General features: G+C 35.0%; 1 protein-coding gene across 2 annotated transcripts in view; it reads left to right on the top strand.

Annotated features, from left to right (window-relative positions):
- LSAMP (limbic system associated membrane protein) overlaps positions 1 to 24,790 on the top strand; it is an 801,725-nt gene that overhangs the window by 230,405 nt on the left and 546,530 nt on the right. The window lies entirely within an intron of this gene.

Raw genomic sequence — 24,790 nt, 5'->3', positions numbered from 1 at the left:
CTTGTTGGAGTTGTCTGAACCATGAGAAACCTTCAGTTTTTAGCCTTATATAGGTCACCATGTGTTTCCTGATATACTCTCTATTATAGTGTCCAAAACAAACTTTGGAAGACAGTCAGTCAACAAGTATTTATTAAACAATTATTGTATATAGGCACTGTACAAAGCTCTGAAGATATAAAGAAAGGGAGAAAAAAATTCATGTTCTCTCTTTTTTTAAAAAAAATTTATTTTCAGTTCTTCTTCTTCAAGATCTAATGTTCCCTTTTCTACCTAAAACAATTGGTTGCTAAAACAATTGATCTATCTATCTTGTTTCCTCTAGCCTCTTGCCTGCCTCTGGATTCTCATTATCTTCCCTTCTATTTCTGGTTAGTGACTATGAGGTCATATGCCTCTGCAGAGTGACTTGGGGATTGATTCCTCCAAGAGTGTTTTCTGACCCAATGGACTCTTCTTCTTCATCAGGATAGGCTTATCAAAGGAAGGTGGTGACTCTATGGGGCTTTCTTCTTTGGACTTCTGTTCAAGAATTGGGGTAGGGCTACCAACAGGGAGCTCAGGTAAAGAGTTTACAGCAGAAGGAGATGCTACTCCATATATTATATGTCTCTTTCCATTATTTGTCCAAAGGAGGAAAAGACACCTGAGGTTAATAAAAGCATTGCAAAGGAACCCTAACATAAGCATAATATAAGTCCAGGACTTTGGGTTACAAAGAGTTCTGTCATCTGAGTACCTGAAAAAAAAATGTGACTGGAGGGGAAGCTAGGTGGCACAGTGGATAGAGCACTGGCCCTGGAGTCAGGAGGACCTGAGTTCAAATCCAGCCTCAGATACTTAATAATTGCCTAGCTGTGTGGCCTTGGGCAAGCCACTTAACCCACTGCCTTGTAAAACCTAAAGAGAGAGAGAGAGAGAGAGAGAGAGAGAGAGAGAGAGAGAGAGAGAGAGACTGGGATAGGATGGTGTGACAAAGCAACATGCAATGATTAATGGAGTGGTATGGGAGGGATGATATGTAAAAAATTATGTACAAACAAAAACACAATATAAATTGGATAAAAAGAGGAAAGAATAAGGGATTAGGGCATCATTTTATAGCTGATAAAAATGAAGCTTTAAGGAGTAAAGTAATTTGATCAGGATCACATATTTAATAGGTGACAGAAGCTGGACTGGAATATACTGTCTTTTGATTCCAATTCCAATCCCTACTTTCTGTACACCCACCATGATATTCTCAGTTGATAACAATTGAGATATCATTATTCGGTTTTATTACACTCAAAATTATTTGGGTCTCCTTTTCTTCCCTTTCTTGTTTTTGTTTTTGTTGATATAAATTGTCATCTAGAAAGATATGTGAAAGATAAAAGAAAAATAATATTAATAAAAGTATACCACTTGTCCCACATGCATGTAGTGTATCAAAAAAAAATGTCTTTTCCCAGAGAGTTTAGCCAGTGTTTATTGCTACAATGGAAATCCTTCATTTGGGAACTGGATGTCACTAATAGAAATACTGCCTTCCATTTCCTGTATTTCCATGGGTGACACCTGATTACTGCAAACCACTGTATATGGCTCTGTGGTATCTGCAGATGGCAGGGGTTTTTTATTTCTATATTTATTCAATTTGTAAAATATATAAATTTCCTTGGCATCTTTGCAATACTAACATATTATAAGCCCTATTCTCCTCCTGGAGGAAGCTAGAACAAGCATGTAAGAATGCTTGAGAATACCCTTAAGTGTGTTTCATTAAATAATTTCTTATCTATAAAATAGGATCTATATTAATATGTATCCAAAAATGCATGTAAAGGTAAATGTTAACCATCTTTATCTTCATTACAGTCTTGCAAAACTTTATGAGGGCTAGCTGAGTTAAAAATGATATTCTTTTCTCAAAGTAACATTGAGATTCACAAGTTGATACATTAATTGTTCTGACTTGGACCAAAAGAGATCTTTTTTTTCCACTCATCACAAAAAAGTTTTCTATTCTCTCTGTTAGGATACATAGCCATGAAATTTTCTCCACAATCCTATGGATTAAGAAAGTGTTAAGGATTCGGTGACAAAAGAGAGACACAAGGACAAAGGAGACCCAGATAGGGACTGCAACAAAGAAACAGATTGAAATGGAGATAGAGATAAAGTGATAGAGCAAAATAGAGACAGGGAAAGAGATGGAGACAATGGGTGGGGGAGAAAAGAAGAGGAAAGAAGAAAAGATTAAAGAAGAGGAGAGACTACTGGGTCATTCAGTGCTCATAAAGATTCTTCATGCATCAGATCAGGCCCCTAATATTCTATTTGTGCTTCACTTAGTCTGGAATCAAATTGGCAGTGGACATGGTAGAGCTTGATGTCAGTAAAGAATTCATTCACCTCAATAAACTCTATTTTATATTTCCCCAGTTATCATTATACAATATACTCTCAAACCAGTGAGTCCAAATAAACCAATAAAACCTTAAAGCTTCATTGTTTTTACCAACACAATTAGATCCAAGGGGAAGACAGTACTATGAAGTTCATAGAAAGGCAGAGACCCTCTTTCTTACAAGAGATAATGATAATAGATATTCATTTATTACCTTAATGTTTGTGAGATATTTTACATCAATTAGTTCATTTGATTCTTACATTAGACCTGAAAGAGAAGTTTTATTTTTATGAAGCATGGTATAGTAGAAAGAATCCTGGAGTTAATCATTAGACCTGGGTTCAAATCCTGATTCTAGGGGCAGCCAGGTGACCTATGTGACCCTGAGCAAGTCTTTTAACCCTGATTACCTCCCCTCAACTTAAAGAAAATAAATCTGATTCTACCATCTACCACCTGTGTAACCTTGGGTAACTCCTTTACTCTCTCAGCCTAAATTTTATCTTCTGTAAAATGAGGATGGCGGAATAAATGATCTCCAAGATTCCTTCCAGGTCAAAATTTCTGGACCCTCTTTTAAAGATGAAGAAATTTGAACTTAGAAGTATGACTGACTTTCCCAGGATCACCCTGCTTATAAGTAATTGAGTCATCCCAGGCCTTCTTTGCTCCAAGCCTAGACCCTACCTCTTATTCTAAGATAATGCATCAATGACTCAGACAAATAAATACCCCAGGCTGTGTTCCTGTGTTGTGGGATTCATAGAGTAATGGGATCTAATAGCTGAAAGGGCCTCTGAAAATGATTTAGTTCATTTTCTTCACTTTGTTGATAAAGAGGTTGGGACCTAGAAAAGAGGAGAAAGAAGCCTGGGGATTCAAGGTCAGGTCTTCTGATTTGAAATTAAATCCTCCTTTCATGTCGTACACAACGGAGTCATCCCATGTTGGACTAGGGTCCTCTTCCTTATTGCTTCCATGTCTGCCCCTCTGGGAGCAAGGAGGAATGGACGAATGAAGACTTACTATGAGTAGCAGCCCACCCCCATGGAACACTTGACCTCTTTAAAAAGTATGCAATAATGGTGACCCAGATATAGGTCCTTTGTGTTTGCATACTGGGTGTGTTTTTGTGTTTATGCGGCCGTGGATTGGCTATATGTGCACAAGGCCTGCCTGTGTCCCAATGTGTTTAAGAACAATGAATGTTAATGTGCTTCCTAGCTAGCAGCAAGAGGAACAGAGAGGTGCCTAATAGGAGCTGACACATGGAGAAATACTAGCTTTTTGTCTCTGTTGTATGTTAAACAATTCATGAGGTTTGGGGTTGAGTGAGACATTTAATAAACATTGGCCGCTTGGGCTGCCTACAGCTGGTCATTTGTCACTATTGGTCAAATGCATAAGCAGAATGAGGTTTTCAGTTTTTAGAGCTTAGGGCTTAGTAAATGGATGGTGTTTATATGCAAAGGTAAAAAATATATAATTTAAATGAATAATTATGGAATTTTTTCAGATTCAAGAAGATTACTATAGCACCAATTGAAGCTGGTAGCAGGGGTAGAGAGGGGAGGATGGGGGTATGGGGTGGAGGGGGAAGTCGCGGTCGACTTTCATATTTAACATTGATGTCATTTGTGAATAGATGAGCTATTCCAGACTTTAGAGGCTGTGAAATGAGTCAGTGGTCTGGGGCCTATAATACAGAAACTACCAGTTTAATTTGTGCTCAAGGTCAGAAACTTCATCTGAGTGTTGATCGTTCAACTCCATGGAAACCAAATGTATTCTTTTATTGTTACAACTGCTTCTTCCAGTGGAGAGTGAGGCTTATAGTTTTGAGGAAAATTGATGTTCACAGAAGTCAGTTATATAAGCTAAGAGGTAAAGAATTGTCTGTCTAGTCAATAGACAGTCAATACACCTGGTGGTTCTCTTCTGTGGAAGTCAAGCATATTGATTGAATATCAGGTTTCATTTTTTTTCGTTGTATAAAATCCAATCCAGTAAACCTTTAAGTGCCTACTATGCATCAGTCACTTTGCTGAACACTGGAAATTTTTGTTTTTTGTTCAGTCATTTCAGTCATGACTAACTCTTTGTGACCCCAATTGAGATTTTCTTGTCAGAGATACTAGAATGGCTTGCCATTTCCTCCTTCAGCTCATTTTAAAGAGGAGGAACTGAGGCAAATAGATTTAAATGGCATACCTCAGTCTCATACAACTACTAAGTGCCTGAGGACAGATTTGGATTTAAGAAGATAATCCCACTGCACCACCTAATTTTCCTGGGCACTAGGGATAGAGTTACTAAAATGAAAAAAAACAATCCCTGTCTTCAATTAGCTTAGAATTTAATAGCGGAAAGGCAGAAGGAGTCAGGAAAGATGCAGGGGGAGATATGGAGACCTATCAGGGTAGGGGCACCTTGTTCTGTGGAGTTGAAATCTGGCAGGGTAGCAAAGGAAGAGTGGCGAGAGCTGCAAAGTTCAATTTCTGCCCTCTAGAAAGGAATGCATTAGGAAGAGTTTGGTACTCCATCCTTTGGTTGTCTAATTAGAGGAGAGAGGAGGCTGAGGAAGGTGGTGTCAGTTTAGACTTGAGTTCGAAGCTTGAGTCTGAGATAAGAGATGATGGGCTTATCCTAGGAGGTGCATCTTGTTCTTTGGAGTCAAATCCAGGTGGGACAGCAGATGCAGAGGGGAATGAGAGGCTGAGTCTAATTTCTGCCTACTATTAAGGGAAGGCTTTTGGTATCCCCACTACTTAACACAGTACCTAGGATATATGACGGGTACTTGAAGAAAGCTTGTTGATTGAACGATGTTTTGATAGTTTCTGCTGGGAGATGAATACTCAACTCTGAATAGCCATGAGCTTTAGAGAAGTAGGAGAAGTTTTACCTATTTTTTCAGAATGGCATAGCTGAAAAAAAAAACACTGAGGGGCTTTAGATTCAAGAATTTTGGTTCAACTAATATCCTCCTCTATAAATTGAGGGTTTCTGGATTGAGCATTTCTGGTTACTGGGTTCTCTTCCAACTTCAGATTTATAATCCTATGATCCTAAATACTTCACTGGAATTTACATTCCTTCTTTTTTACTTTCTGTCTACTCTTTTTCTATCTCATCACTTTGGGCAATAAAGGGAAAGAGAGTAAGAATAATATACTGCATTTATATAGGACATTACAATTTGCAAAGTGCTTTTCTCACAAGAATCCTGAGAGTTGGATAGTAAGAGTGATGTTATCTTTTTACTGAGGTGGAAAACAGGGCTGAGAGAGGTTAGATAGTGGGCAAAGGGTGGAGCTAGGAATCAAAAGGAGGCTCCTAACTCCAAATTCAATGATAATTTGCAATACACACTATACTGCCTTTGCCAGCCCTGTAATGTCAACCCAGTTCCTAGAGACAGAATTCTGGGGGTGGTTCTGGACAAAAGGGGAAAAAGACAAAGCAGTATGCTAAAACTTTTTAAGAGAAGAATCCTTTTCAAAAACATCTTAGTTATAGCATGAATTAGAAAAATCTCATCCTCCTAAAGGAAATGTATAAGGACAATGGTACTTCTGAAACAGTGGTGCTTTGGGCTCTTTAGCGAAAGACTACTTGAAGCAGAATTAGAAAGCCGTGAATTCAAATCCTACTTCAGACCTTATTAACTATGTGACTCTGAACTAGTGACTTATCTTATTGAAACCCCAGTCTCTTCAGCTATAAAATATTACTATTAATAGTACCTACCTCTTGGAGCTGTTAATCAAAGGTGATAAAAACATGTAAAGTGTTTTATAAACTTAAAACTCTATTTAAACAAAAGATATATTTTTATTATTCCTTTCTCTTTGTCTTTTTGCATTGTAACCAAAAGTACCCCATCTGCAAAATGTCCCCCAAAAGTTAGTTAGAGGATGATGTAATATATGGTAGTATACTGACCCATTCTTAATTACAGGATCAACCAACTGTCTACAAGATGGAGGATCTAGGTAGAGAAGTTAAGTGGCTTTCATAACCCTTGTCTAGAGAGCAAAGCCCTGGGTTTGAAGTAACATAAGCTTTTATTTGGACTGGAAGAAATTCCTTAGGGAATTTAGCCAGGGAGTAGTATTTCAACTAGGTCACTCTGGGCTGGCTAAGCTTTTCAGGCCTTGGGGAAATGCCCTGGGTATCACTCTCAGCAATAGTTCTCAACTAAGACCTTTCCTCAGTTGTTGCTAAAGGCTCTCAGATAAACCTTGCTATAGAATTACATTTCTTCCAATGACAGGTAGGTAATTTAATCCAGGGATAAGAATTAAGGCTTTAGAAAGATGGGTAGGAGGAGATCTCAGAAAAGAGATCCCACTAAGAAAGTAGACCCAGTCTAGAGAGTAAAGCAGACATAATATATTATAAATGTTGGCTAGCAAAAAGACAAACTATAAACTCTATGCTGCAACTACAAAAATACATAACTTTTTGTATACCTATTCTGAACAAATTATGATGAATAGGTCACTGTCAAATTTGGGATGATCTAATAGAGAATTGCCAAAAGATGGCTATTAGACTGACAGTCTTTAATTTATCACTTGGGTTGAGTGTTTCCTATTTTTATATAGTTCTATGGCCAGGTTTTCTTATTTCAGTTTTCTTATTTAGATTTTATTTCCATCAGTCTGAACCTGTAATTTCATTGCAAAGTGAACTCCCAATGTGAAGAGCCTCTCCGCTAACTCAGGTCTGCAATTCTTCTGCAATACACTTTTTAATAGTATTTTATTTTTTCCAATTACATGGAAAGACAATTTTTAATATGCATTTTCCCTTAAATTAAGTTCCAAATTTTTCTCCCTCCCACCTCCCTAAAACTGAGCAATTTGATATAGGTTACATATGTGCAATAAGCATATTTTCATATTAGTCATATTGTGAAAGTAGAAACAGACCAAAAAGGAAAAAAATAAAGTGAAAATAGTATGCTTTGATCTGCATTCATACTTTCTTTGGATATAGATAGCAATTTCCAATATAAGTCTTTTGGAATTGTTTTGGATCATAGTATTGTTAAGAAGAACTAAGTCATTCACAATTGATCATCACACAATGTTGCTATTACTGTGTACAGTATTCTTCTGGTTCTGTTCAAGACATTTGCACCAGTTCATGTAAGTTTTTCCAAGTTTTTCTGAAGTCTGGCAGCTCATCATTTCTTACAGCATAATAATATGTCATATAATATAGATTTAGAGAGTTATCTAAGGTGTTGTTTAGTTGTTTCAGGAATGTCTGACCTTTCATGATACATTTGGGGTTTCATGGCAAAGACACTGGAGGAGTTTGCCATTTCCTCCTCTTGGGGATCCATTTTGTCAGGCCAGAGATTAAATGACTCACCCAGTGTCACATAGCTAGAAAGTATCTGAGGCTGGATTTGAATTCAGGTCCAGTACTCTTTCCATTGAACCACCAGCGGCCTCTGTTGTCTAAGGGAGGCTAACTGATTTGCCTACTGTCACTTAGGTAGCATGGTTCATTTCAGAGGTAAAACTTAAACACAGGTTTTCTTGACTGTGAGTCCATATCACTACTTAACATGAAAGTGAGTCTTTTCAAAAATGTCCCATAGAAAGAATTCTCTTTTGGTTATAGATTGTACTAGATGTCCCTTTCAACTCTGAGATTCTGTGTGATTCAGTATAGATTCCATACCTAACTATTCTCAATTTTTTGAAACATTTTTCTTTGCTTCCACCTGATCCCTTACTTCACAACTTCCAGAATTTCATCTATCATATAGAATTTTTTAAAAAATTTATAAAAATTGAGAGTTGGAAAGGATACTAATAATAATCTCCCATTTATAAAGTTCTATAAGACTTGCAAAGTATTTTGCTTTTATTATCACCCAATATTAATATCATTTCATCATCACTAACAAATTTGGGAGGTAGTAGATTTTATCTCTCATTGATAGATGAAGAAATTAAGACTTAGAGAGGTTAAATGAGTTTGCCCAGTTTATGAAACTAGTAAATATATAAGGCAAGATAGGAACCCAGGGCTTCATAACTCCAAACTCCAGATAGATCTCATATCACTTAGCTGCTTATATTAAGGATTATCTTCAAGGTGTTCTTTGATTCTTTATGTGTGAAATTTTTTGATAGTCTCATGAAACCTATGATCTTTTCCTCAAAGTAATGTTTTAAAATAATTTAAAGAAATGATAAATTTACATTCAAGATTAATGAAAATAAAAGTGTATGTTTCCCTCATTCATGTCCATAGATTTCCCCAAATCAGTCTTGGTTTATGTGAAACCCATCCTTTTGATTTATTACACAATTTTTTTTCCCCTAGAAGAAACTAGAGAGACTCAGTAACATTTTCAAAGATCCAGTATTGATGAAGTCCAGAATTAAGAGCTAAATCCAGGGATCCTGCTTCCATATATAGCACTCTTAATAATATGCCAGGTTCTTAAAATTTCTGTCAAGTCTTAAAGATATCTTCTTTCTTTCTATTTCTATCATTTTTTAAAGTCTCCTCTGTAAGTTCCTTCACAATTTCATCTAACCAACATTTACAACACCTGTTGTATCTGCTTATCCTATGTCATTTATTTTAGACTTGTTCAAATGTTGGAATGACTATTCACATCTCTAAATCTCAGTTATGTGACCTCAGCTCTCCATAAAACTTAACAGAAAGAATTTTTGGTTATTTCTTTTCCTCAATATCACATCAGACCTTATAAGATCTTGTTCATCTTTCTGGTTTTGATCGGGTTGCTAACACCATTCAGCATAATATCATAGGGTTTCTTCATAATCACATATCTAGTCAGTGGCCAATCTCAAAGCTATTTCGTTGTTTGAAGCAAGGTGAGCTGTGGTCACATAAGAATTGGGATGGAGAGAAAAGGAAAGGAAAGATTTGAGCTCTGTCCATTTCAAGGTGTACTGAAATGCACTGTCCAATCAGGTGACCTGACAGGTATAGAGTCAATCTGTCTTTTTGTCCTTTGGCTGCTTTTAGAATATCTAAGACTGCCTTCCTATTCATCTATCCAAGTATTCATTTACTGTCTCTCCTTTCCCCCCCTCCCTTCCATATGCAGCACTTTGGATGTGACATAGAGACACTGTAACCCCTCCTTCTTCCTGCCCTGAGGTGGCCATGGAGCTTGGAGAGTGATGTGCGGGAGGGTTGTTTATCACCATGCAGAAAAATAGGAGGATGGCAGCTCTACAGGAGCAGATGGCATTGTACGCTTGGCATAATTTTCTCAGACAAACTAGGACTGTGAATACTGGCATTCACTTTAGTCATTCACATCAAAACATAACAGAATCAAAATAAGTTATTTTTTTCTTCCTGTAAGGTAAGGAGTGTCTGATTTGTATTCATTTGAAAGCTGTGGGTTCTGCTCAGGAAAACTCATTGAGATTTCCAGCTTATAGAATAGAGGTATTCCTCAATATTCAAAATAGAAGCAACCCTGAAATGTATACAGTGAAGTTCCATATATTAAATTCCATTGCCTCATTGATTTCTGTTATAAAAATAGATGTGTTCTCACAAAAATGACATCAAGATATCATAAAATCACATAAAATCACTCTAGAATGTAGAGAGGATGAAAAATGGAGAAATAACAATAACAACTGATGTTTGTCATTTTATAGTTAGGAAAGTACTTTACATTCCTTTTCTGCTTTGGGCCTCCAAACAACCCTGTAAGACAGGTTTTACAGACATTATTATTCCCATTTTACAGATAACAACAGTACCAACTATGATAGAAATAGTTAAATTTTACAAAACCCATTAAATTTATTATCTCATTTGATCCTTGCTACAGTGCTGTGAGGCAGGTACTATTATCCCCACTTCCCAGATTAAGAACCTGAGGCTATTTGAGTTAAGATGATTTGCCCAGGGTCATACTTTTTAATAAGTTACATGAAGGCTTTGAATCTACATCTTCCTGACTCCAAGGCCAATAAAACATAGAAAAGGTAACACTTTTAAGATCAATGAGACCAAAAGCAAATTTTTGTGAAACTGGGGACATCAAATTACATTGAAAAAGTTTAGAACAAAAAATTACAGAAGGAAATTTTAGTAAGAGAAGATTAAAAACGATTGCATTCCTAATATTTATCTCATTTTCAAAATAACTACACATTTCACTCTTACTTTCCCTCTTATCTTTTCTATCTTCTTTTCCTTTCTTCCTTTGGACAATTAAGAATGCAATTTGTTCTCAAGATGGTGGTTTCTACTTCTTATCTGCTACATCTTCCTCTTTGTCAACTACTAGATACATAGTTTAGAAGCTCAAGGTTTTATAAATGTTTTCAAATAATATATGATAGATTAATTATCTGATTTAGAAATTCATTAAATCAATCTATATTTTTGCATATTGAGTCTATATAAACTAAATGTAGTATATGACCTCATGCATTCTCAGTTCAGGACAAAACAAATTTTTGTATATTATCTCATTTGAACAACAATCCTGTTAGGTAGGTGCTATCATTATTATTGAATGAATGAATAAATTAATGAAGGAAGGAAGGAAGGAAGAATTTATCAAGTGCTTATTATGTGTAAAACAATGTTAAGTTCTGAGGATAGAAATAGGAAAATCAGATGTAGGAGAATGTTTCAGTTGTAAGACAAGTGGAAAGTCTCGGTTGTCCTTAGTCCACTGAAAAAAAAGCAAATGATAATGTATCATCTTTGATATTTTTCCAATGATAAAACCATCTCATTTTGGCATTGCATTATTTTTATCACCGAACCATTATTAATCTCATTTTCCAGATCATGAAACTGAGGATCAGAGAGTAAAAGGGAATTACCCAGAATCACACATTTAGTAAGAATCAGAGGCAGGAGAGAGAACCAGGCCTTCTGCAGTCGATGTTCCATTCTCAAACAATGCTGCCTCAACAACAAGATAGAGTCTACAAAGTAAAAAACAGCAACAGTTCAAAAAACTCATCATTCCTGTAAATAAACTCTTCTCTTCTTCAATTTCCTATAGATGCAAGAGAATTTCACAAAATTCTCACAAAAAAAAAAAGAAATGGATACTCGTTCCATGTGTTTCAGGATAGCAGGTTTTATTTTTGAGTTAAAAAAACTTTATTAAAACCAAGCTTAAAAAATGATTTTTGAATTAAAACTACACTCTAATATTTTATTATTTGAGAATATAGTCACCTCAAACTTTACAGATTTGTAGTTTCTTTTGGAAGTATGTCCAGAGCTGGGGATTGTCAATTTACTGAACATATGGAAAGTCAAATATGAAAAATATAATAACCTGTTTCTCATTGTGGAAATGGTACAGTGTGCAGCAAGAACTAGAGGATATTTCTGTAAAAGGGACCTTTATATTTTAACCTTTTTTTGAAATCAGATTCAATAACCTTTTGAGGCTTTTCTCACTGGGTGCTGGACAGAAGTGGAAGAGCTAGAAATCTTCCTTAGAACCATCTCAATAGATTCCTTTTTTTTCTTCTTCTTCTTCATTCTAGCTTTTTTAGGTTGAAAATGTATGGGTGGTGAAGATAGTCATGTTTATGAATGTTGGGGGTGAGGGTAGGTGGAAACAAAGCCTTGGAAGGAAAAGGAGAAGGATAAATTTATTGGAAACAAATAATAGGCATGAGGCAGGGATAGAAGATAGAGGGGGAAAATGAATCCTAAAAAAAAAGAGAAAAGAGTGGGAGGGGAGGGGTCCTGAAAGGCAGGAGGAGAAAGAGATGAGGCTGACACAAAACATGAACACACTGACTGTTTCTCCACCCCTTCAACCTAGCCAGGCTGGCCTGCAGAGTCTGAAAATCCAGAAACCTTTTAATTTCAACTCAGACACTGTCCTTCTCTTTCCTCCCTCCCCGCCCCCCAACCTGCTAATGCTTTTCTAATAATTACCATTTTTTGAAACTATTTTGGCTGTTAAAAATGTTTTTTTTAATAAGCTGATTAAAAGAAGCTGCTTATTAGCATAAGCTCCTTGCCGTTCAGCCCTCTTCCTAATTAAAAGCACTCATCTGTGGAGACCTCGATTTTCCCCTTCCCCCTGGGCTGGGTTTTTGGATATTTTTCCGTGGCAATTTGTTTTATTTTACTTTTGCCTTGGTAGTTTTCTCTTTGCACCCTAAAAAGTGGAAGGTAATGGCCACAGGAACAGATGCTGCTATATAATGTTTAGAGTGGACATGGATGGAAAAGGGGGGAGTGAATGTGAGTGTTGGCTCCATAAAGATTGGTTGCTCCTTGAAAGCCAATCTCAATTTATGGTAGTTTGTAACAAGTTTTAATTTGGGTAACAATTGTTGTTGCCACATGATAGGGATGCTGGTGATGTGATGTCCCTATCATCAGTACGTTTTTTCCAAAAATGTGGTGATGAATTATATTTTGATATATATATATTCACACATAAAAATGCATACATTTCTATGTATTTATATATATATACATAAATATGTATATACACATATATGTATATATTTATATAGCTTGCTCCATTGGAATATAAATTCCTTGAGAACAGAGACTATCTTATTCCTTTATTGGTATCTCTAGGACTTAATACAGTTCTTTGCTGTCTTTTTGTTCCTGTTGTTCAGTTGCTTTGGTTGTTTCTGACTCTTAATGATCCCATTTGGTGCTTTCTTAGCGAAGATAGTAACTGGTTTGCCATTCCTCCTCCAAATCATTTTACAGATGAGGAAATTGAAGCAAACAGTAATTTACCCAGATAACACAGATAATCTGTGTCTGAGAGAGATTTGAACTCAGATCTTACTAATTTTGGGTCTGGCACTCTACCCATTGCTCTAACCATTCCATTCCGCATATCCCCATTTGTTTTTCAAATTTAAATGCTTCCCTTGGTTTCTGTTCCTGAGGGACAGATCCCCCCCAGCCACAGACACACACTTTGCCTATAATTAACTCTTAATAATTGCTTTTTTAGTCATTCCTTCCTCCCTGATTAATTCCCAGATTTTCTCACAAGTTGATAACAAGAGTGCAGTCTATTCTCAGAAGAGGATTTTCTCATATATAGTTAAGTTACCTTATGGGATATCAGCAGACATGGATTCAAGACTTAGCTCTGACACAAACTATATGTCTGTGATCAATTCATTTGACTTTTCTGAGTCCCATTTTCCTTATCTGAAAAGTAGGAATTAGAATCTCAATACTATATACCTCTGAGGGTAATTGTGAGACTTAAGTGATATAATCATTCTTCTTAATTATCGAATTAATTTAACTACTCATCTGACCTGATAGATAAAATAAATGATCATCACTGGAAAAAACATAAAATGAAAAAAAGGTTCTATTTTTTCAAAAATTGTTCATTCATAGGACATGTGTTTACACAGTCTAAGAAGGAGGAAATAATTTAATGCACAGAGATCTGACTTTCCTACATTAGTAATAATTAAATATGCCCTGCATTCAAGTTCTGGCTCAGCCATTTTTCAGTCAACTCCTTAATCTCTCTAGATTTAAATTTCTGCTTCTAAAACAAGGAAAGGGTAATACTTGTTCAAATACCCCACAGAATTGATGGGAAGAAAGGAGTTTATTAAACCCTAAAGTACTATGAATATGTTAGCTATTACCAAAAGAATTAAAACTAAAAAGCAGTAACTAAGGGGAAATTCTCCTAAGTTTAGAGAAAAGGGTACACAGAAGGGAATAAAATTGTAAAAGCCCTTGTGAAACAAAAACAAACAAAAACCAGAAGGGAAGCAATCACTAGAACAGCATGGAGATGACTGCAGAGAAGATAGTTTCAATCTGAAACTGAAGTAAGATAGACCTAAAATGTGGCAAGAAAGGATAGAGTGTTCCCTAGGGCTTGGGTGAAAAATGAGCTATTCAACACAGGGGTGAAATAGAAAGACATCTGTCTAAGTCTGATTATTGTGTTAACCTCATTTCCTTTTGGGTTACAAAAATGGTAGATTAGAGAAATGCTTTAGACATAGAAGATTTTGAATTTACCAAGGCATTTGACAATCTCTTGGGAGACTTACAGATAAGATGGAGAAATGTGGACTAGGTAAGAGTGCAGTTAGGTTTCATCCATAGATAGTTAAACAGGTATATACAACTAATGCTTATTTTAATTGATCTATCTCAATAGCAAAGCATCCTAGAGATATGGCGCCTGACTTTAACCTAGATAACATAGACAGAGGTGAAACACACACACACACACACACACACACAATTGTCCAGTTTACAAATGTCACAAAACTGGGAGGGATAGTTGATAACACTATGTAAGAGGATCAAGATAGATTCAAACATATCCCAAGAGAGAGATTGAAAAAATGAACTGAAACCAATGAGGTACAATTAAATAGAGACAATGTAAAGTCCAACACTTAGGTTCAAGAAATCAATCAATCACGAAATGATGGGACAAAGACCTGTCATAGCAATGGTTCATATGAAAGAGAATTGGAAATTCACTCCCAATAGATAGGTTAAGTACTTGTCACATGCAAGACACATGAAAATAAATAATCAGAGATTTAGTGAGCCTTGGGGCATTAGATATAGCAAAGACTCTAATCATCCCTTCCATTTAAAGATGAGGAAAGCCAGATTCAAAGAATTTGGGGCTTTCCTGTGGTCATACAAGTGGCAAATGGAAACCCAGAATTCAGTTTGACTTTAGCTCAGCTTTTCTTTCCATTATGCCTTAGAATCTCAGAGAAAACCAAAATGAAATGCATCTGGAAAAATAGCCAGGATTATCATGAGGCATGCTTAAAAATGAAAAACCTGATAAAAGTAGTTTATAATCTTGGATATTAAAATTCATTACAAAGTAGTTATTACCAAAACTATGTGTTACTGGGCAAAAAACATAGAATTAAGTCAGTGGATTACAATAAGGTATGACAAATATCCCCTACCCCCCCCACTGAATATGTGTATAGAATATTAGTGCTAGATAAACCTAGAGGAAATGAAAACTGAGAAAAGGATAGACATGCTACATATGTACAAAATTGTGTACAATTTGTATAAGTGTACTTGGGAACATTGGTTATCAATTTGGCAATAAGTAGTTTTAGATCCATTTATCATATACCACAGTGAATCCCAAATTACTGAAAGGTAAACACACAAAAGAACTATTCGAAAGAGTTTAAAGAAAATTATACTTATTTCAGTAAGTAGAGGAGAGAACACCCTCCTCTTACTCTCACCTCAATGGATGTAATCATTGTTAGAGATAAGCTAGCATTTATGTAACATTAAGGTTTGCAAAGCACTTTACAAATATTATTTCATTTTAACCTCATAACAATCTTGAGACATGGGTGCTATTCTTATTCCCATGTTCTAGATGAAGAAACTGAGGCAGACAGAGATCAAGTTTCTTGCCCAGAATCACATAGTAAGTGCTAAGGACAAATTTTGCTTTTTCCACTGTACAAGTCTATTTTTCTATTTGTGAGGTGACCAACCTTCCTGATAACAAAAATATTTTAAGATGTATACATATATATATATAAAATTAAAAGATAAGGAGTATGTTAAGGAATGCTATTTAAATTTGATTGATCTGATACAATATAAAATATATAAGGAAACATTAAACTTTTAAAATGTAATTATTGATTTAATAATTATTATTTAGGATGTGCAAATATCATTTTTATTTATTCAAAGAGGAAATTGATGTTCAGAAAAGTCAAATAGGGACTTCCATTTCACAAAAAATAAATAGAACTTTTTCAAAAGTTCTCCCTACTTAAGTACTCTCACTGCTTTCAAAATGATATTTCTGAAGTAAAGGACTGACCATAGCATTCAGAGTTCCAAAAGTTTCTGTGTCTCTTTATGACCTCCAGAATAAAATACCAATTACTTTGTTAAACATTTAAAAGTCTTTGCAATATTTTGCCAGCATATATTCAGGCTTACATTCCATCCAAACTGGATCACTTACGTTTTTCCCTAAACAAAGTTTTATCTTCTATGTCCGCCTTTATACAAACTGACCCCGAGATGAGTCCCTCCCTTCCCTTCCTCTCTCTATTCTCTATGCTCACCTACTTCAAAACCATTACTTCATATTTACTTATCCATATACAATTTGTATTTACCCAGTAGAATGTAAGTTCCTTGAGGGTCAAGGTCTTTCTATCCTAGTGTCTATAAGTACTTAATAAATGTTAATTCAATTCAATTGAGGAAATACTCCTCGTTAATAATTACATAAAAATACTCAACCCCACTAAAAATTAGTGATACAAATTAAAAGAAATTTCTGTTACTCCTTCATACCCATCATATTGGCCAAAATAATTTAAAACAATTATATTCAATATTGCAAGGTCTGAGGAGAAACAAAAATAATCATTCATTGTGGATGGAATTAGAGACTTGAACTGCTTTTGGAGAAGGATAGAAAAATACATAGTCAAAGTTACATAAATAATTCCATTTTTGACCCAATCATACTACTATTTAAAATATACCCTAAATATGTTAGCAAAAATAGAGAAATGGCTTGACTCTAACCATCATTAGTCAATATGCATATATTAAACACCAATTATGGACTAGGCACTGTTGCTAATCCCTAAGTTTACAAAGAATGGTAAAAGGTGTTTTCTGCTTACATAGCATTATTTGTTATTCATTTTTTTAAAATCCCCCAAATGGAAGCAACAAAAATGATGGTCAACAATTGGGTAATGGCTAAATAAAGTGTAGCACCTTAATGTTAAGGGAATACTATAAAGCAATTAAAACTAAGAAGAATGAGGAATATAACACAATCTGGAAAGACCTTTATGAGATAATAAAAATTGAAAAAAGCATGTCCTGAAGACTAGAGTACCCCTTAACTACAACAATAAAAGAGGGGAGGTGAATGAGAATGAATGAACAAGAATTCTGGAGACTTAGTGGGATGGCTGAAAAGTTATGACAATTTATGAACTGCAATTAATTAAGTTTAAGTAGTGGAAAAGAAGGTTTAATAAGTTGTGTTGATGTCTAATGTATAGTTTATAAATACAGCAATTCGAAAGAAATAGCACTTCTGAGTTACAAAACATTTTATGTATCTTTTCTCACTTTATATCCACAGTAATACTGTGGAATAGGAGTGTAAGAATTATTATACCCTTTTCAAATATGAGAAGAAACCCATAAACCTGAAAACTATGAAACTGATCAACAAAACTCAGAGCTTAAAAAAAACTTAATAAAATCAGTGAATTATTGACCAATCTGATCAAAACCAGAAAGAGGAAAATTAAAAATGAAGAGAATGAGCTTCAAATTGCTCAGAGCTCATATTATTCTAGTTCTCTCTGGTTTATGAAATAGTTTACTAATAGCAACCCTCTGAGGTGGTTATTGCAAACATTAGTAGCCCCTTTTATAGAAAAGGACAGGGATGCTCAGAGAGGTGGTGACACAGGCAAGTTTATATATACACTCATATTAATCTAGGCTAGCCGAACCTAGGCTCAATCTGGATTTTAGGATTACTTCTCTCTACATACTTCATTCATATTGGCCTTCTCTCCATTTTCAAGCACCAATACTGGATCTTCCAACTCTATTGCTTTGTTTGGCTTTCTCCCATGCCTGGGTTGGTACCCCCTCCCCTCCTTATCTTGGTCTCTTGATTTTCTTCTTTTTTCAGCTACCCTCCATCTGATAGTATCTCCCTCACCAAAGGCAACTTTGTCTGTTTTGTAGACAGATGAATGGATGGATGGATAGTTAGAAAGAGGGATGGATGGTATAAATAAATGCAAATTTTATCTCATATTAAAATATAAGCTATTTGAAGGCAAGAACTGGTTTATTATTAGTTTTATATCCTGCGCTACACTCAGGACCTGTAATATAGTAGGTGTTGAAGACAGCATATGTGACAGGGGGAGCAGAGAGAATACAAGACGTGGAATCGGGAAGACATGAGTTTGAATCCTGCTTCAGGCACTTCTGAACTTGTGATCCTAAGTGAGTCATTTAACCTCTCCTATGCCTCAGTTTTCTCCTCTGTAGAATGGGCTTAAGTGTAAGCTAGGTGGATGGAGCGCTGGATCTGGAGTCAGGAAGACTCCTTTTCCTGAGTTCAAATCTGATTTCAGACAGTTACTAGTCATATAACCCCAGGAAGATCATGTAATGCTGTTTGCATCAGTTTCCTCAAATGTAAAATCAACTAGAGAAGAAATTGGCAAATGACTCCAGTATTTTTGCCAAAAAAATCCCAAATGGTATCACAAAGACTTGGATGTGTCTGAACAACATCAGTAAAAATGGTATAATTATAATATATACTTCAAAGGATTATGGGGAGGATCAATTGAGTTAAAATATGTAATGTGCTTTCTAAATCTTAAAGCTACAAGTGCCAAAGATTATTATTATTATTATTATTAGGAAATATTTGCTGGTTCATATATTGATTCAAATAACTAATGCTATTTCAGTATAAAATTCATAAAAGTATATCCAGATGAATTGGGGAATAACGAATTTTCTAATGCACTGTTCAAAATATATCTAGATTACTGTGTTCACTTCAAGGTATCACTTTTTAAAGTATAAAGAAAAAAAGGGGTAGCTAAGTGGTGCATTGGATAGAGCACAGACCCTGGAGTTAGAAGAACCTGAGTTCAAATTCAAACTCAGACTCTTAATAATTACCTAGCTGTGTGACCTTGGACAAGTCACTCAACCCCATTGCCTTGTAAAAAACAAACCAAAAAAAAAAAAACCTTAAGAGTGTTGAGGATCCTGGAAATCATATAATGTGAGAGTAAGTTGGGGGGACTAAGAATATTAAACTAAAAATAAGATTAAAGGATACATTATCCAATTAACTCAACACATCAACAATGTGTAAAAGACTGATATATGGAAGAGGTAATAAATAGCATTATCTCAAGACAGAATAAGAGTCAGTGAATGGAAGTTACATGTTTATGATATAAAACAATTTTCTCTGTCTAAAAATGGAACAAACATTGTAAAAAGAGAACTCTTGAACGTTGTTGGTATTCAAGAAGGGTTTAGGTAATCATTAGTCATCTCTTTTATCCTTTTGGGCTAGTGCAGGAAAAACCAACAATTAAATAATAAATAAAAACAAAGTACAAATCCATTTTTCAGATATCTTAAATCCAATTAATTTTATGTCCCATTGATTCTGCTTCTTTTACCATTGGTTTCTCTATATAAATGGACTAAAATTCATCTTTTCAATCATTAAAAAAACCAAATTGATGATGGCTAGGATAACATTTCCTTATTTATTTAAAGATTGAATTCACTTCATTTCTAAAATTTATAATCCACCTCACATACAACCAAGAATTTACCTCCAGGATAGGCATGGTGATTTTTTTGAAGTCTGCTGTGTTCCACTAATATTTTATTCTTTTCTGGACATGTTCCAGATGGTGATGAAGTCATACCATCTTTAAATCCCAACTTCAAAATATTATGTCTTTGAAATGTCTATTAATCTCTATATATAACAGAGCATGATTTTTTTAAAAAATCCTAAATCCTGGGTTACCAAGTGTTAGAAAACCTTAACTCATTCCAGTAAATTCTGTAAGACTGAACCTCACATCTTCTGGTTTATTCTTTGTCTGAAAGGGAGTTTACATGCAGAATCCACTTGCCTTAGGTGTAAGTGAAAGGTTCTTCTGTCCCTTAATACATATGTCACTAAAGAGTGCATTTGCTGGAATTCCCACAACGTTCATTTTTTTCATGGGACCTGGGAGACACCATAAAAGAACAGTTGAAGGATAGTATATTACAATATTATTATACATTTATGTTTTAATTCAAATGAGCTTTTAATTTTTTTTTTTATATTAACCGGCTGGTCACCTAGCCAGACCTGAAAGAATGAAATACAAAAAGAGTAAATTTTGAAAAAGGAGTTGGGATATCGATTGGAAGAGCAGGTGCCTGGCCAGCCAGAGAGTAACCTTAAAGGCTTGATTCCTGGGGGGAAAGTTCCAATATGTAGAGGAAATAAAATGAAAGAAATAGACCATATGAAGACCAGTTCTGCTTCCTACACCATTTTATCTGTGATGATTTTGAATGTTTCCCTGCGAACTCCCATTATCAAGAATCAAGAAACATACATGGATCATACATACTAGTTCTGCTTTCCAGGTATATAGTCTAGCTACTTCTTGCTGGGTCAGTTTAGATTAGGCTAATAATCCACTATGGAATCCAATGAACCAGGAAATACATATACTATGGTTATTTGTATTGAATGACTATTAAGACAGTAAAATATGACTGACCTGTTTTGTTGTAGCTTATATACATAGTAGAGTATCATTGTCAAAATCTCATACCATCCCCATATAGGCCATATTTTACATTCCATATTCAGATTATTTGTCTGATAAAAAAAGATGAAAAGCTGATTCACATTCACTTTATTCTAAAAATTGGATGATTATAAGAAATCTCGCACTACTACATCGGATTTAGTGAAAAGTGTATTGGACTGGGAATCAGAAGAAGGAAAAAACGTAGGAAATAAGTATGTATGAAGTATCTACTATGTGACTGACCCTATGCTAAGCACTTTAAAATTATTTGACCCTTGAAACCATCCTGACAGGTGAGTCCTCTTATTATCCCCATTTTCCAGGTGAGTGAACTGATAGCAAGTGTCTGAGGGCAGATTTGAATTCATTTTTTCTTGACTCCTGCTCAATCTATTATGTCTTAGGGGAAGGGAGGGAACCTTGGAGGGAATGGTATAGAGGTGGCCAAGAAGGAGCATGGAGGTTTGGTCCCAGACAAAGTTAAGTGAAGGATTATCTATTAGAGCCTGGAGTCCCCTGGGCAGTCTTCTGTTTCTATTGAGTCTGGGAGTGATTGTGATGGTGGATAAAGGTCAAAGCATTTGCCTAGAGTCTCACATAGGTGCTTAAGTGTCTGAGATTCTTCCATCCACTGGGCTGCCTTAAGAAGACTCATGATATAGTCCTGGCCTTATCAATAAGCATCATATGCTTCTACACATGCTGGACCTATTATGTAAAGTTGGATGACTAGATTAGATAATGTATAAGGACGCTTTGGACACTAGGTTGTCAGTTTAAAACTATTCTGTGCACAATGTTCCTAAGGCAAAGAGAGGGGTTTAAACAACTAAACTGCAATATAAACACAGATGAATATAGGAATGAATGTGTGTATTATAGAATTTTATTTTATAATAATGATACGTGGACAAGAAAACACATATACACCCAAAATATACATTTTTAATCAGAAGTGGAATTTATAATATTGTTGTAAAAAAAAGAAGATAAATCTTCTTTCAGATTCTACATTGAGCATTAGTGATACTTGCAAGCAAAATAATAATGAATGTAAAAGTCACAACTCAACCACCACCCATTCCTGTAATGATGTCATATTTGTTTTATTGTCTTGTACTATGAAAGTTGAGTTTTTTGTTTCTTTTGTCCATTTGTTTACTCATTTTTTATGCTATATATGGGGTTTGACTGGTATTGGGAACTGCCAAAGTAGAACTTTCTGTGTTCATGCATATCAGTACCATCTTTGAAATTTATAATCTGAAATAGTTGCCTGATCAGTGAGAAGGTAAGAGCCCTACCCAAAGTCATACAGATATTAGAAGTGAAACTTGAACCTAGCTCTTTTTTCTTTTTAATATTTTTATTTATTTTTCCAATAACATGTAAGAGTAGTTTTCACCAATCACTTTTTTGCAGGGTTTTGAGTTTTACATTTTTCTCCTTCCCTTCCTTTCCCACTTCCCCACAACAGAAAGCAATCTAATATAGGCTCTACATGTGCAATTATACTACACATAGATCCATATTATTCATGCTGTGAAAGAAGAATCAAATTCAAACAGAAAGAAAAAATTAGAGAGAAAAACTACATAATACTTAAGACAATTTTTAAAAATTGAAGATAGTAAGCTTTGGTATGCATTTAAACTCCATAGTTCCCTCTCTGGATATGGATTTATTTTTCTGTCACAGGTCTTTTAGAATTGTCTTTGATTATTGCACAGCTGAAATGAACAAGTCCATCATAGTTTATCATCCCTAAATGGTGTTGTTAGTGTGTATAATGCTCTTCTGTTGAACTCAGGTCTTTCTGAGTTCAAGACCAACTTTCTAGCCATTGTGCCTCAGTGTTTTCAGATATCAGGGAAAGCAGAAAATGGAAATTTCAATTTCACAGTAGGTTAATCCTAATTTGGCCACCATTGACACCAAATAATTATGTGACTTCAAGCAATCACACTCTGAAGCTCAGTTGTCCTATCTGTAAAATGAGATTAAGAGATATGCAAGATTCTAGAATCTTACAGTCAGTATCTTCCTGAATAGTCATTCCCCCCCTTTCAGGGGGTCATCTAACTTCCATTCAACTTCCATTTGAAGACTTTCATTGATTGGAAATATACCTTCTAGCCTATTTTACTTATAGCAACTACAAAAATGGGAATATTTTCTTTTATACTGAGTCATTATCATCCTCTTTCCAATTTTCAAATACTACTCTTAATCCTGTTGTCTTGGGCCATGGGAAATAAAAATCATGCTTCTTTTTCATGACAGTTTCTTTTTATTTTTAATTTTTTTTTTGCAAGGCAATGGGGTTAAGTGGCTTGCCCAAGGCCACACAGCTAGGTAATTATTAAGTGTCTGAGGCCAGACTTGAACTCCAGGGCCAGTGCTCTATCCACTATGCTACCTAGCTGCACAGACAGTTTCTTAAATATTTGAAAATAACTACTCTGTTCCTTCTGCTTTTATTCAAGTCAATCATCCACTGTTGCTTTATGCAATTCTGGATTAGCCCAAATTTCTGAGTGCTCTTCCTAAAAATATGACCCCTTGAACTGAAAACAATCATTTAAGTAGAGTGCAATCAGGCATTATGCCTATCATTTCTTGCATTCTGGACATTATGATTCTAATATTTGTGCTCTAAGATACAGTAAACTCTTTTTATTTGCTCCATCACATCATTGTTTCATTTTTTACTTTTTTTGAAGGCAACTTTTCAGGTTTTGTCATTTTCTCATTTAAAAAAATCAGTGTTTATACAATCAATTTTGAACCCATGTATAGGATTTTACATTTAGTCCCTATTAAATGAGATTTTATTATATTTGGCTTAATGTTTGGATACTACTTCTGTCACTGAATATACTCACTATCTCTCCTGGCTCCAGCATTTTTCCAGGATTCTGACCAAAACAATATATGAAGAGAATAGATGAAGGGAAGAACACTATGGTTTTCCATTAAGAATCTCCTTTCAGGATGTCAGTATATGAATAATTTCCTCTCTTTGAACTAGTTGTTGAAGCAGTTTTGAAGTTTCCTAACTAAATTATCATGTTGTCCATACTTATCAATTACATTTCAGTTCAGTTCAATTTAATTCAGTAAAAAAAAAAAACATATTAATTAATGATAATGCAAAATAGTATGCTAGGTATTGAGGTTTTATAAACAAAAGCAAAAAAACAGCTCCTGTTTATGGGGAGCTTACTTTTTATGTGAGATGTATAAGAAAATAGATGCAAAAGCATAATTTAATAAGAGAAAATGCAACAAAGAGGAATCAGAAAATGCTTGCCCAAGTAAGTAGCAGGTAAGCCTTAGAAGGGAGCAAAAAGTTCTAAGAGATGAAGATTAAGAGGGAAGGTGTCCCAGACACTTTCTTGTGCTGGGGGACATCATATGAAACTTTAACAAATACCAACACTGTCTAAGGAACTGTTTTGATCTGCCAGTATAGAGTCTCACTCAAACAGATAAATAAGAATTTATAAGTTCTGATACGCCATCTTTATGTGAAACACTAGGAATTCAAAGAAAATAAAATGAATAGTCCCTGACCTTAGTTTACAATTTACTTGGATTTAGCCTGACATAATTTATGTATGAGGCATCTATAATAATGAGAGGAAAATAATGTTTCCTTTTCCTAAATGTTCATAAACCATTCCCTTAATTCTAGTAAGTCTTTACTAGGTTTCTTTATTTGTGACATTTTAGTGGATAGGTGGTGGATAGAACAGCAGACTTAAATGAAGATTTGAGGTCACGACCTGTCTCAAACACTATGTGTGTGACCCTGAGTAAGTCACTCAAACTCCATTTCCTTATTTATAAAAAAGGAGATGATAATATCACCTACCTCTCAGAGTTGTTGTCAGGCTAAAATGAGATATTTGTAAAACACTCAGAAAACATTAAAACACTATATCAATACTTATATAAATAATTAAGGTGGTCCATGGAACATGCCATAGAACTA

Source organism: Macrotis lagotis, chromosome 1 (assembly GCF_037893015.1).
Source record: "Macrotis lagotis isolate mMagLag1 chromosome 1, bilby.v1.9.chrom.fasta, whole genome shotgun sequence".
Lineage (NCBI taxonomy): Eukaryota > Metazoa > Chordata > Mammalia > Peramelemorphia > Peramelidae > Macrotis > Macrotis lagotis.
The sequence above is the reverse complement of the archived record's forward strand: the minus strand, read 5'-3'. Positions and strand labels throughout refer to the sequence as shown.